The 15,221-nt window shown below is 37.5% G+C and overlaps 1 long non-coding RNA gene and 1 pseudogene across 1 annotated transcript; both read left to right on the top strand.

Annotated features, from left to right (window-relative positions):
* The first annotated feature begins 10,525 nt into the window (after nucleotides 1–10,525).
* On the top strand, nucleotides 10,526–13,500 carry LOC139362907 (uncharacterized). The gene is made up of 3 exons (XR_011622530.1): nucleotides 10,526–10,684; nucleotides 12,144–12,372; nucleotides 13,105–13,500. It is a non-coding gene; the product is annotated as an uncharacterized lncRNA (long non-coding RNA).
* LOC139362906 (14-3-3 protein epsilon pseudogene) lies at nucleotides 10,948–11,502 on the top strand (annotated as a pseudogene).
* Nucleotides 13,501–15,221: the final 1,721 nt, after the last annotated feature.

The following is a 15,221-nucleotide window of genomic DNA, read 5'->3' as shown; positions in this document are numbered from 1 at the left end:
GCAACACAATAGTAACCAAATCGGCATGGTACTGGTATAAAAACAGACATGTAGATTAAGGAAACAGAATAGAAAACCCAGAAATAAAGTCATATATCTTCAGTCAACTGATATTTGACTAAACTGATTAGAACATACACCAGAGGAAGAACACCCTGTTTAATAAATAGTGCTGAGAAAATTGGATTACCATATACAGAAGAATAAAAACAGACCCCTATCACTCACCAGATACAAAAATCAACTCAAGATGAATTAAAGTAAGACCCAAAGCTATAAAATACTAAAAGAAGATATAAGAAAAATTCTTCTGGGCATTGGTTTGTGCAAAGTATTCATGACTAAAACCTCAAACATGCAATAAACAAAAGTAAAGGAAAATAGACAAATGGGACTCAAACTAAAAAATTTTGGCACGGCAAAAAATAAAAATAAAAAAAAATCAACAGGTTAAATAGTCAATCTGCAGAATGAAAGAATGTATTTGTAAACTATGTGCCAACATGGAACTAATATTCAGAATTTACAATAAACAACTCAAATCATCACAGTAATAAAAGCAAAGAATTGCATTGAAAAATGGGCAAATAACTAGGCATTTTTCAAAAAAGGCAACAAATAGCCAACATTCATATTTTAAAAATGCTCAATATCACTAATTAGCAGAGAAACAGAAAGTAATACCACAATGAGATATTACATTAGCCATAGTGGCTACTATTAAAAAGAAAAACACATAATAAACGTTGGCAAAGATGTGGAGAAAGGGGAACACTCTATACACCGTCAGCAGAAACATATAAATTAACGCAACCTCTGTACAAAACAATATGGAAATTTTTCAAATAACTAAGAACAATTTGATTTGAAATCTCATCACTGGGGATCTACCCATAAAAAGAATTTATTACATTAAAGTGATAGATACATTGGCACGTTTATTGTATCATACAAGAGCAAACCATATATACAATAAGAGTTTAATATCCAAAATATATAAGAAATTCAAAGCAAAGGCAAATATAATAATAATGATGATAATCCAACTGAAAAATAGACAGAAGACTGACAAAATATTTTGCCAACAAATATATACAAATGACCAATAGGTATACAAAAGAGTGCTCAATATCACCTACCATCAGGCAGTTGCAAATGAAAACAATGATGAGCCATCACTTCAAATCTACGAGGATTGCAAAAATCAGAAAGAAAAAACACAGAAATAACAGGCAATGTTTGTCATTGATGTTCCTGAGATTCCTGAAGCAAATCTTAATAACACCACTGCTCTCACACATTTCAGACATGATGGAAAAAGAAAACTTTAAAAATGATTTAACACGCAGTTCCTCAAAAATAAAGATATTCTTGTATCCCCCCCTCAATGCCATGGAAGAGCAGGCATATCATGCAGTACCTTATAAGCCATAAAGAAGACTCTGACTCTCATGGTAATCTCAAAGGAAAATCACAGAATGGGAAGTCGAGTCCTTAGAGAATTTAAGGGTATGGGACAGAAGATGCTCCTATTTGAGAGCAAGAGGAAAAAGTGGCTTTTTAGGAAACATTTCCATTGAAGCAGAGTGTCCCATATCACATTTTAAGGTCTGGCATTCTTTTTGACCTTTGTACCTCTGGTCTGTGTTATCTGCTTCATTCATGCCTACCTACCTGAATATTTGACTATTGTCTCATGTCTCTTCACATTCCAGGGCTCTTTTATTTGCTCAAGGCAGGAGATCAGATGAGGGTTAGAGACAGCAAGACCTATTTTGTTGGAAAAAGTAACATGACTTGCTGGGATTCTCCAATCACCAACCTAGTACTGTGTTCAGTAGAGAGGAGAGAATATTATGAAAGATTCTAGAAAATTAATTTCAAAATACTGTTTTATGACAGAACCTTTAGAATATTTAAAACATATTTTACATTTCTGGGTCCTTAGCTCTATGATCCAACACTAATGAATTTAAAATTGGTGATGAATATTGGATTTCAATATTTGGGCAACAATATTTTATGCCACTGAATTTCTAGATTTCTGCTAACATAGAGTAAAGCATGCAGATTAGCTCAAGAAAGGGGAAGGTTTCTGTTAAGATAACATCTTGAAGATTTTTTTATTCCAAAAAACCTTCAAGTTTTCCTTGAAAGTACTGGCCTAAAAAGTAATTTAAGCAGACCAAAAACTCCCAAAATCATTCTCAAAGGGAGAAAATAGAAACTTTAAGGTGTATTAGGAATTCTGGGGAAAAATTATTCTCACCTAGGGAAACCAGGTTTCTGTAGTTTTCTAACATCACATCCCTACACAAATTCCACTGAGCAGGATTCAGACATTCCCACTCCTTCTAAAATATGGCCACATCCTTCAATGTTAGCAGTTTCTAAAACACACACACACACACACACACACACACACACACACACACACACACACATTTAGCAAGTGGCCACAGACAGAATTCTTAATTTGACTGTAGGTGTTTGAGAGTTAAGAGAGTTGACTCTGTTTTACATGAGAGACTTGAATTACCCAAGAAGATACTGTTTAATACAGAAAGATTCTCTAATGTATTCCCTCATTCTGAGGAAAGAGAATGAAATAAGATCCACAAAGCCAGTGTAGGTACTATAGTTTTCTGAATGATGCAGCATACAATTCATGGCATAAACACAAGCATATACAGTTTTGAGTGCTATATTTACATTATACAGAGTAAGTTGTATATAGTTCTCATATGGAGAAGTCACAATAAGTTAGAAGGTACCTCTCATATGTTAATGTGTATATCAGTAAACTGGAGATTTTGTTAAAATGCGTATTCTAATTCAAGAGACCTGGGATGAGACTTGAGTTTCTGCATTGCTAACAAACTCATCAATGGTGCCAATGATTCTAGCTAAGAAAAATATTTTGTACAACATCTAGTAAGTGACAGAACCTGGATTTTATACCAGTGAATAAAACCGGTAAACAAAGATGACAACCTTCATTTTCTGAAGCAAGGTAGAAACAAAGAGAAACTAATAAGAAGGGGGCACTTCCAGGTTAAATGTGATTGTTTATGCACATTGATCAGAAAGTCTCTCCAAGATACCCGCTAATGATAGAGTTCAAAGAAAAAGTAACTTTGTGGTGGAGGAATCCTTTAGAGAGCACCTTAACCAAGTGAATAAAACTATCAGGACAAATTGGTATCAGGTGCTGATACATATAGGAGGATTCAACATGACTTCTGCAAGGTTACTGGCCAAAAAACTTAAACCGTAATCGGAATCTAATCATAAAAAACATCAGTTTTATGTAAAATTCAAGCCACATATGTTTCCCATGTTTTGTGATTTCTAATAATGTATTTAAATACTCTCTCTTTAGCATCCTAGAAGACACATTTGTAAAAATTAATCCTTTTTCCTGTCTTCCAAATTATCCCAGGCAATTAATTCTATCCTTTTTAAGTGTGCATTTAAAAGTTATGTTCTTCATAAAGCTGATGGAGCATCCAGATGAAACATAAACAGTGTACTTTTCTACTCACTGATATCTGAGGACCCAGCACCATCCTCAAAAAGAATGTTTTATATCCCCACCTGCCCAGACTGATTTGTCAACAAAGGCAATACTTTCAATGTTTCAGAGTATAAATTCAAGGTGAGAATTATTTGTGATATGTAAGAAGCCTGGATGGAGAGAATGAAGATAAGGCTCTGGTATAGAGGGGAGAGTTATTTTAAAGAGGTCCTTTCACTATCATGAGAAGAAAAGGAAAAAGGTAGTTAAAATAATCTTGTTAGGCAGAAACATCAGAAGTAGAAATGGAAATGACTGCAATTCTAGATACATGATATTCTAGAAGAAAAAGTGGACACAGTTTTTGACCTGGGACACACTTATCTGAGAATCGGCCATTTTTTCTCTCTTCTCTGATTCTTTCTCAAGAGAGATTAACCGAACAAATCTCACCTTCATCTTGAGAATGTGTCTGTAAAGGCATCAGGACAAACTTTTTACCTGGTACCACCACAGCCACAGGCAGAAGACCTTAAAGTACAGAAAACGTTCTCTCCTCCTCTCCTTTGTTGTAGAATTCAGAAACAATGACCAGCTAAATAAAGATGAAATTGTGACTTTCTCATTTTTCTGCCCTTTGGTACTCTCCCTTGCCACAGACTCCACTGGTTTCTGTTACAGCAATGGGAATACGGGCTAAACTGACCTGCCCACTACCAAACCCAAGCAGAGCAGCCTCTGTGATCTCCCTTCAGGAAAAAAGCTTAACTCAACTCTCCTGAAAGGATTTGGGAGCCAGTATGCTTTACCCTGGCTTCACCTTGGAATCACATGAGACAATTAATTAAAACGACATGAATGATTCCACCCAGAACAACAGGTAGAATCAGTGGCAACGGCACAGGTGACGGCATTTCTTCAAACTGGCCAGACGCGCTTAAATGGAAGTTTAGGGTGAGAGTCACTTAGCTAAGCATTGCCTCTCCAGCTTTCATGTGCATATAAATTATTTGGTATTCCAGATCTCACTGTAAGAAAATGCGATTCTGTTGGTTTGGAAGGGAGCTCGTTAGTTAGCTTTTTTTTTTTTTTTTTTTTTGAGACAGAGTCTCACTGTGACATGCAGACTGCAGTGCAGTGGTGCGATCTGGGCTCACTGCAAGCTCCACCTCCTGGGTTCACGCCATTCTCCTGCCTCAACCTCCCGAGTAGCTGGGACTACAGGCGCCCAATACCATGCCCAGCTAATTTTTTTGTATTTTTAGTAGAGACAGAGTTTTACCATATTGGCCAGGCTGGTCTTGAACTCCTGACCTCGTGATCCACCCGCCTCAGCCTCCCAGAGTGCTGGGATTACCGGCATGAGTCACCGCGCCCAGCCTTAGTTAGCTTTTTTAAAGTCCCCTGTTAATTCTGATGTTTTTCCCTCTAAACCCATTTTCATTATTACTCAGCTAGAGAAAGGCAAAGGACACAGAGTCCTTTACACCCAACTATCTTATCTTAACACAGGCTCTGTTGGTTCTCAGTGAAGACCACAGATCTTCAACCTTGAATGATCTTACTTTTTTTTTTTTGAGACGGAGTCTTGCTCTGTTGCCCAGGCTGGAGTGCAGTGGCACAATCTTGGCTCACTGCAACCTCTGCCTCCCGGGTTCAAGTGATTCTCCTACCTCAGCTTCCCAAGTAACTGGGATTACAGGTGCATGCCACCACATCTGGCTGGTTTTTGTATTTTTAGTAGAGACGTATTTCACCATGTTGGTCAGGCTGGTCTGATCTCCTGACCTCATGATCCACCCACTCAGCCTCCCAAAGTGCTGGGACTACAGGCATGAGCCACCATGCCCAGCCCTTTGCCTTTTTTTTTTTTTTTTTTTTTTTTTTTTAAGCCTAGGCTTGAAGGCCATGCTGCCAGTCAGGTTGCAGTCACCACTCACAGCTCAAGATGCTCACCTGCCCCAACTTCCTATGGCAGTAGTAGAGGCTGTGCCTGCAGTGGTGTGCGAAGGGGGAAGAGGGGTCTCATTCTCTGTGCCTGAGCCACCGCACAGAGATCGTGCAGGTGGTGGGAGGGCATTTCACTCTTTATTTGCAGAGCTAAGGACAGTTTTCACACCTGTTGAGAGCAAAATTACTTTTCACGGTCCCCAAGCAGGCAGCTCTTGGACTCTGAAAGTACAATGCTTTGATTTTCTTTTGTCCCAGTTTTGCCTTCTTGGTTCACTGAACTCCCCTCTTTCCCAGGAGCAGCACTCTGTAGGGCTAAACTTCTGGGGAACTGCGTCATTCCTGGGTCCAGCCAGCTCTGGGCCACTGCAGCCCTCCAAGCTGGCACTGGCCAATGTCAGCGGCAGCTCCTGAGATGCAGAGATAGGGGAACTGAGGTTCCCAGGGCTGGAGTCAGTCCCCCGATACCTGTGTTTTCCCAGTGGCATCCTGACACAACCACTTGCATCTTGGTGGAAAGTGAGTAACACAGTAGGAGTCCCCAGTCTGGTGCTATGCCCTCAAGAGTTCTTGTAGTCAACAGCCGTGTTAGTGTCAGGGTTCATGAGAACAAAGGAGCTCTCCCACAACTCTGTGGCAGTCCACAGGGGAAATGCAGGCTGCGGAAACATTCCCCACTTACCTGTCCTCAGCAATGCTGAGGCCCTCCAGGTTCCTAGCAGCTCTCTGCTGAGTTGGCCTCTTGCTTCCTTTTCCTTCGCTTCCTCAGGTTTTCTCTGAGTTCTCAATTAGGTTCTAGTGTTCTTTGACTGATACTCTATTCGAGGTATAATTACCTGTTCACAGTTTATATTGTTCTTTCTAGGGAGAACTGGCATCCAATGTCACCAGTTTACCATCTTGAGCCCCTTTTCTTTTTTAAATATTTTACCTACATGTATGTTTTCACAATTACCATGCAATGTAACAATTACTTGATGTCAGGTTGTACAGATGTGCTATAATTTTCGTTACTGTTGTTACTGAATAACCTGATTTTGTTTCCTTTTTTGCACATTATTTATTTAAAATATTAGGTAGTGGATGAGATACTATCTCAAACCAGTTATAAAGGTTATTATTAAAAAGTTCAAAGATAACAGATGCTGCTGCCAGGCACGGTGGCTCATGCCTGTAATCCCAACACTTCTGGAGGCCGAGGCAGGTGGATCACAAGGTCAAGAGACGGAGACCATCCTGGCCAACATGGTGAAACCCCATCTCTACTAAAAATACAAAAATTAGCTGGGAGTGGTGGCACACACCTGTAGTCCCAGCTACTAGGGAGGCTGAGGCAGGAGAATCACCTGAACCCTGAAGGCAGAGGTTGCAGCGAGCCGCGATCGTGCCACTAGTTGTACTCCAGCCTGGCACTCCAGTCTGGCAATGGAGTGAGGGGGGAAAAAAAGGGGAGGGCTGGGCATGGTAGCTCATGCCTGTAATCCCAGCACTTTGGGAAGCTGAGGTGGGCAGATCGCCTGAGGTCGGGAGTTTGAGACCAGCCTGCCCAACATGGTGAAACCCCGTCTCTACTAAAAACACATAATTAGCCGGGCATGGTAGTGGGCTCCTGTAATTTCAGTTACTTGGGAGACTGAGGCAGGATAATTGCCTCAACCTGGGAGGTGGAGGTTGCAGTGAGCCAAGACTGTGTCATTGCACACCAACCTGGGCAACAAGAGCAAAACTTGGTCACAAAAAAATAAAAAGGTAACAGATGCTGCAAAGGTTGTGGTGGAAGTGGAATACTTCTACGCTGCTGATGGGAATGTAAATTAGTCCAGTCATTGTGGAAAGCACTGTGGTGATTTCTCAAAGAACTACAAACAGAAGCACCATTTGACGGAGGAATTTCATTATTGGGTACATAGCCAAATATAAATTATTGTATCATAAAGACACATGTTCATTGCACCATTATTCACAATAGCAATATCATGGAATCAACCTAAATGCGCATCAACAGAAGACCAGATAAATAGGTACATAGAAGACCAGATAATGTGGTATATACTCCATGGAATACTACGTAACTATAAAGAAGAATGAGATCCAGTAATTTGCAACAACATGAGCTGCAGGTCATTATGATAAGTGAAATAAGCCAGGAAAGGAAATGCAAACATTTTACTATAGGCTGGGAGGGTTACGGGGGCGGTTGGGAAGAAGAGGGGATAGTTAATGAACACAAAAAGTAGTTAGAACAAATGAAAAAGACCTAGTATTTGATAACAACAGGATAACTATAGTCAATAATAATGTAATTGTACATTTTAATTTATCTGAGAGTATAATTGGATTATTTATAACACAAAGAATAAATGCTTGAGAGGATGGATACTTCATTCTCAATGATATAATTATATATTGCATGTCTGTATCAACATCTCATGTATCCCATAAATATATACACAAATAAATATTTTAAAATATTTTTGGCCAGGTGCGGTGGCTGACGCTTGTAATCCCAGAACTTTGGGAGGCCGAGGCAGGCAGGAGTTAGAGACCATCCTGGCTAAAACGGTGAAACCCTGTCTCTACTAAAAATATAAAAAATTAGCCTGGCATGGTGGCATGCACCTGTAGTCCCAGCTACTTGGGAGACTGAGGCAGGAGAATCCCTTGAATCCGGAAGGTGGAGGTTGCAGTGAGCAGAGATCATGCCACTGCACTCCAACCTGGGCAACAGAGTGAGACTCCGTCTCAAAAAAGAAAAAATTTTGATGAATTGTAATAGTATTTTCATTGTTTTCTTTGTTAGAGGTACAAAATTTATACAAATTTAACAATATAGATTTTTATATTTGCTTTAACATTTTACCAAAAAATGGAGTTAATAGTTGAAAATGAAAGACAAAATAATGGCTGGAGCCTTGTGATGGGTATTCATGAATTTTTGTATAATTTCTATATCTTTGTTTACATTTTTAATTTCCATAATGAATTTTAAATAAAAAATTTAAGAGTTATTTTTAATAAAAACCTTCAAACACTGAACATTAGCCATGTTAGGTAATTTAAAAAATAGGCAGATATCTTCTCATAAATTATAGTGATGCATTCAGAGATTAGTATCAGATTTCGGTATTGAGATTGGTTTTGAAGAAGCAACGAATGTGCAGCTTTTGCATTAGCGATAGGCTACTCTAACTGTAGAGATGGGCACCATCGACCAACTTTTTGTTAGATTGCTTCTCTGAATATTTTTAATTAATTAATTTTAATTAATTTTTGATTTTTAAAATGAATAGTTTTAATTCTATGATGACATCATAACTTGTTTCTAATAATCTGTGAGTCACAGTAGTCTTCTGTGATGACTTCACTTTTCTAGTCTAGTAAAACCAGATGGTTCCTGTCCATAAATACTCCTTCCAAACAGTTTTCTTTTTACTTACATAACCTCTATAATGTTTTTGGTTGCACTTGTGTCCTCTTGTGATATTTAAAGTATCTTCTTTTTCCTTTAATATTTATTAAATCAGCAGAAATAACTTTGGTGTTAAAAGTCTGTTACTTGGGTTGCCTAAAGTCGGAAACTATTTTAATACTTTTGGCATGTTTATTTTTGATAGGCTTTAATGGGATATAATTTATATAATACAAGGATATTTTGATTGTACAATATCAATGTTTTTACTTATTTATTTATGTATTTGAGACGGAGTCTTGCTGTGTCTCCCAGTCTGGAATGCAGTCGCGGGATCTTGGCTCACTGTAACTTCTGCCTCCCAGGTTCAAGCGATTCTCCTGCCTCAGCCTCCTGAGTAGCTGGGACTACAGGCAGGCATCACTACGTCCACCTAATTTTTTTGTACTTCTAATGGAGATGGAAGTCTCATCATGTTGGTCAGGCTGGTCTCAAAATCCTGGCCTCAAATGATCCACATGCCTCAGCCTCCCAAAGTGCTAGGATTAGAGGCATGAGCCACTGTGCCCAGCCTATTTTTAATATTTTAACAGTTACATATTGATAATCACAATAACTTTAAAATATGTTCATCATCCCAGAGTAAAATCTGTCTTGTTTTCATTCACTGTCCACCATCACCCAGGCCTTAGACATCTATTAATTTATTTTCTATCAATGAGCTTTTTATGGACTCTTCTTATATGTGGAATTAGAAATTACATAATCTTTTTGAAAGCTAGTTTGTTTCACTTAGTTTACTGCTTTTGAGGTTTATTTACAATGTAGCATGGATTATTGCTTAATTCCCTTTGATTGCTGAGGATTTTATTGCATAAATGTGACACTTTTTTTTACTAGCTGATGGATATTTGGATGGTATTCCCCTTTGGCTCTTATAAACATTGCTGCTATGAACATTCACATGCAAGTTTTTGTGTGAGTTAGGTTTTCATTTCCTTTGCATACATATGTGGAGAAAAATTTCTAGGCCATGTGGCATTTCTGTGTTTAAAATTTTGCAGAATTGTCAAATTGTTTTACAAAACGACTACATTATTTTATCTTTCCAGCTGCAATGCATAGAAATTCCATACTTTCCACATTTGCTGACACTTGTTATTGTCTGTTATAACCAATATAGAGTGTTCATTGTTATCTCTTTGTCATTTGATTTTTATTTTCCTAGTAGCAAATTACATTGAGCGTATTTTTATGTTCGTATTAGCAGTTTGTATATCTTCTTTGGTAAAACATATATTCAACTCCCTTTACCGTTTTTAATTGGTAATTTGTCCTTTTATTTGACATGTAAGAGTTTTGTTTTGGTTTTGTTTATTCCGGATACTAGAGCCTAAGAAGATATATAATTTGAAATATTGTCTCTCATTATGCAGCTTAGATTATATATTCTTCTTGGTGTTTGAAAGAAATGTTTCTGAATTTGATGAAGTTTATCAGTGTCTTCTTGATCATGCTTTTTTGTTGTATTATTTAAGAAATCATTAGTTGCCAGGGAGCGGTTGCCATAGAGCTGAGCAGTTGCCTGCTTGCGCAGGCGGAAGTCCCGGATTGCGGCGCCACCATTTTTGCTCCCCGGACGTGGGGCGAGAGAGGCTGTGAGAGAGACACTATTTGCTTCCATCCATCGCACAGACCCTGTGGGAGCTGCTGCCGCTATGGATGATCAAGAGGATCTGGTGGCCAGGCGCGGTGGCTCACGCCTGTAATCCCAGCACTTTGGGAGGCCGAGACGGGCGGATCACGAGGTGAGGAGATCGAGACCATCCTGGCTAACACGGTGAAACCCCGTCTCTACTAAAAATACAAAAAATTAGCCGGGCGTGGTGGCGGGCGCTTGTAGTCCCAGCTACTCAGGAGGCTGAGGCAGGAGAATGGCGTGAACCCGGGAGGCAGAGCTTGCAGTGAGCCGAGATCACACCACTGCACTCCAGCCTGGGCGACAGAGCTAGACTCTGTCTCAAAAAAAAAAAAAAAAAAAGAAAAGAAAAGAAAAAGAAAACAAGAGGATCTGGTACCAGGCAAAGCTGGCCGAGCAGGCTGAGCAATACGACGTGCTCTGGGAACTGAATCCGCAGTATCTTCCAAGAAATGGTGTAGTCAATGAAGAAAGTAGCTGGGATGGATGTGGAGCTGACAGTTGAAGAAAGAAACCTCTTCTCTGTTTCATATAAGAATGTGATTGAAGCTAGAAGAGCCTTCTGGAGAATAATCAGCAGCATCGAACAGAAGAAAACAAGGGAGAAGACAAGCTAAAAATGATTTGGGAATATCAGCAAATGGTTGAGACTGAGCTAAAGTTAATCTGTTGTGACATTCTGGATGTGCTGGACAAAAACCTCATTCCAGCAGCTAACACTGGCGAGTCCAAAGTTTTCTGTTATAAAATGAAAGGGGACTACCACAGGTATCTGGCAGAATTTGCCACAGGAATGGCAGGAAGGAGGCTGTGGACAACAGCCTAGCGGCTTATAAAGCTGATAGTGATATTGCTATGACAGAACTTACCCCCGCGCATCCTATTCGCTTAGGTCTTGCTCTCAATTTTTCCTTATTCTATTACGAAATTCTTTTTTTTTCTTTTCTTTTTTTTTTTTTTTTTGAGGCGGAGTCTCGCTCTTTCGTCCAGGCTGGACTGCAGTGGCGCTATCTCGGCTCACTGCAAGCTCCGCCTCCCGGGTTCACGCCATTCTCCTACTTCAGCCTCCCGAGTTGCTGGAATTACAAGCATGTGCCACCACGCCTGGCTAACTTTTTTATATTTGTAGTTGAGATGGCATTTCACCATGTTGGCCAGGCTGGTCTTGAACTCCTGACCTCAGGTAATCCACCTGCCTCGGCCTCCGAAAGTGCTGGGATTACAGACATGAGCCACCGCACCTGACTGGATCTTAAAATATATTCTATTAATTACATGAATCTATCTTTGATAATAAGAATTTATATCAAAAAATATAAATTGTTTTTCTTTTTAAAGACTGTTTTGTGTATTTGGTATTCTGTGCACATTTATATTGTTTTTTAAATCTTTTTTTAGAGACAGGGCCTCACTCTGCCACTGGGGCTGGAGTGAGGTGGATCAATCAAAGCTCACTGTTACCTCTAACGCATGTGCTCAAGCAATTCCACCACCTCAGCCTCCCAGGTAGGTGGGACTATAGGCATGCACTGCCATATCCGGCTAATTTTATTTTTTTATCTTTGTAGATACAGTACCTTCCTATGTTGCCCAGGCTGTTTTTCAACTGCAGGCCTCAAGCAGTCCTCCAACCTCAGCCTCCCAATGCACTGGACTTACAGGCATGAGCCACCAAGCCCAGCTTATCTATATTTGTTTTTGGGAAGAACTTGTCAATTTCCACTAGAACTAGTTAAAAATTTGAAGAGATTTTACTGAATCTGTAGATCAATCTGAGATACCATAATCTTAAAAATGGTAAGTAATTTAAAACTTGATTATTTAATGTATGTTAATTTATTCAATTCTATGATTTCTCTGATCTAAGAAATCGAGTGTAATACATTTGTACTTCTTTTTTAAAACTTTAATATTTCTGTTTATTGCTATTATAAATATAATTTTAAATTTTATTTTCATTGATTTATATCATCTATAACTGCAATTGAATTTTGTTTTCTGATCTTTCATTTTGTGACATTAATTAACTTGTTTATACTTCTAGGGATATTTTATTGAACCCCTTATATATTTTTATATAGAAAATTATACCATCCACAAAAAAAGACAGTTTTGTTATTTTTCAATCTGGAGAATTTTTTTCATTTTTGTTGTATACTTTATTTTGCTGTATAATAACTCTAGTGTTGTGAGTTAGAAAGTACACATTTCTTTTCAATTTTTGAAAGTTTTTTTTAAACAATTGATATTATTTATTAAATATTCATTGAATTTGACACATAAGATGTCAGGCCCTAAACTTTTCTTTGTGGAAATATTTTTAATTAATACTTTACTTGTGACATGATTATTTATATATACATATATTCATATATACTTTTAAATTTTTAGTTGTTACAGATACATAATAGTTGTACATCTTTATGTAATACATATGATAGTTTGATACAAGCATATAATATGTAATAATCAAATCGGGGAATTCAAATATGCATCACCTAAAACATATTTCACTTGTTTTTGTTACAGACATTCTCTGGGAAGCATATCATTTCTTAATTTTACTTTCATAATTTGTGACTACCAATTTATTCCTATTTTGTGGTATTCTATATGTAACAAACATTTAGGTAAGTAACATAAAAATAGAAATAATAATGTAGAATAAGTCTTTTGTCCAATAAATAACCCAAAGATTGCTTTGTTGTAAGATAGAGAATATAACTATATTTTATCCTTAATGCTTATACTTATTATTTGAGGCAATAAAAATCTCAATCTAATCCAAATTAGTAAAACTGACATGTAATTTTGGCTTTTATCAAGAGGGCAGATTGCATTGACCCCATAAATTTCATAAAAATTTTTTAAAGACAGGAAATTAATTTTAATAATAATTAATGCAAAACAATATTGTATTTGAATGATAATATGGAAAAGATAATTTGACAAATTAGAGAGGTTGCTACTCAGCATATATAGATGAATATATAAAGAAACTGTGATAAATATATGTAATTTATCTTTAATAAAGATGAAAATTCTGCCATTTTCAACATTGATGAACCATGAAGACATCATGCTAAGTGAAATAAGCCAGATACAGAAGGACAAGTACCTCATGATTTCATATTTATGTGAAATCTTTAAAAACTCAAATTCATAGAAACAGAAGAATAATAATTACTACAGCTAGGATGTGGGAGGAAATGACGAGGTATTAGTCAAAAGATACATACTTTCCGCTATAAAAAATAAATGCTGGGAATGTAACATACAGACTGATGACTATCGTTAATAATACTGTATACTTAAATTCTTTTCAAAATCAAATCTCAAGTAATCTTACCACACATACCCACTCACAGACACAGAAAGTAACTATGTAAAGTGATAAATATGTTAACTATCTTAACCGAGGTAATTAAAAAATGTAAACATGTCTCAAAACATCATATTCTACATCATAAGTATATACACTTTTAGTTTGTCAATTATACCTAAATAAATGTAAAAAAAAAAAAAAAGGTAATTAACAAGTACTATCTAGTCATGGGTAAACTCCATTTAGAACCTTTTTCAACATCTTGTGGATTAAATAAAAAATCTAAATCCAATTATGTTTTTGATATCAGGGAAGTGCTGTGAGAAATAATGGTAATTGTAGAAAAAAATCTGAATTAAGATAAATAATTTAACCCATAACACCTTTATATGATATAAAACTAATTCTGGCTATATATTCATTGGAGTGTTTCTGAAATTTGTGTATAATACATATATAATACATACATAATAGTAAAAAGTAATCACACTTCACAAATTACAATATGATGTATTGGGAAGGACGTCTTCTACATGAAGAGACTTGAGATTTCACACGAGATGATTTTTTTTTTTTTTTTGAGACGGAGTCTCGCTCTGTCGCCCAGGCTGGAGTGCCGTGGCCGGATCTCAGCTCACTGCAAGCTCCGCCTCCCAGGTTCACGCCATTCTCCCGCCTCAGCCTCCCGAGTAGCTGGGACTACAGGCGCCCGCCACTTCGCCCGGCTAGTTTTTTTTTTTGTATTTTTTAGTGGAGACGGGGTTTCACCGTGTTAGCCAGGATGGTCTCGATCTCCTGACCTCGTGATCCACCCGTCTCGGCCTCCCAAAGTGCTGGGATTACAGAGATGATGTTTTATGTCATAGACAATCTATGTCACATTTTACTAATGTACGCAACTGTTGCTATTTATGCTTTTATGCTTTTCAGGAAAATAATATATATATTTTAAACAATACAGATAATTAAAATTGTCAAGAAATTGAAACAATCCATATTATGCTAAAGATAGTTGAAAAAAATATGATAAATTCCCAGGACCAGAAGTAAATGAAGGGAATAATCCAGGGGAGTAACAAACCTAAGAAGCACGTGCTCTATTCAGACAGGACTAACCACAAGAATGTCAGATTCATGTGGGTTCAACTTCCAACAAGGCAAATGGAATCAGCAAAGAAATATACAGACTGGAGACATTCCAAGTTTGATATCTTCCATATGTGAAAACTGAGTTATACATTATGTTGCACACAATTAGATAAACCACCAAGATGAAGGGTCAAAAGAAATTATATGGTACATAAACATCAGATATTTGGCT

This window comes from Macaca nemestrina, chromosome 4 (genome assembly GCF_043159975.1).
Source record: "Macaca nemestrina isolate mMacNem1 chromosome 4, mMacNem.hap1, whole genome shotgun sequence".
NCBI classification, from domain to species: Eukaryota; Metazoa; Chordata; class Mammalia; order Primates; family Cercopithecidae; genus Macaca; species Macaca nemestrina.
Note: the sequence above shows the minus strand (reverse complement) of the source record. Positions and strands in the feature narration are given on the sequence as shown.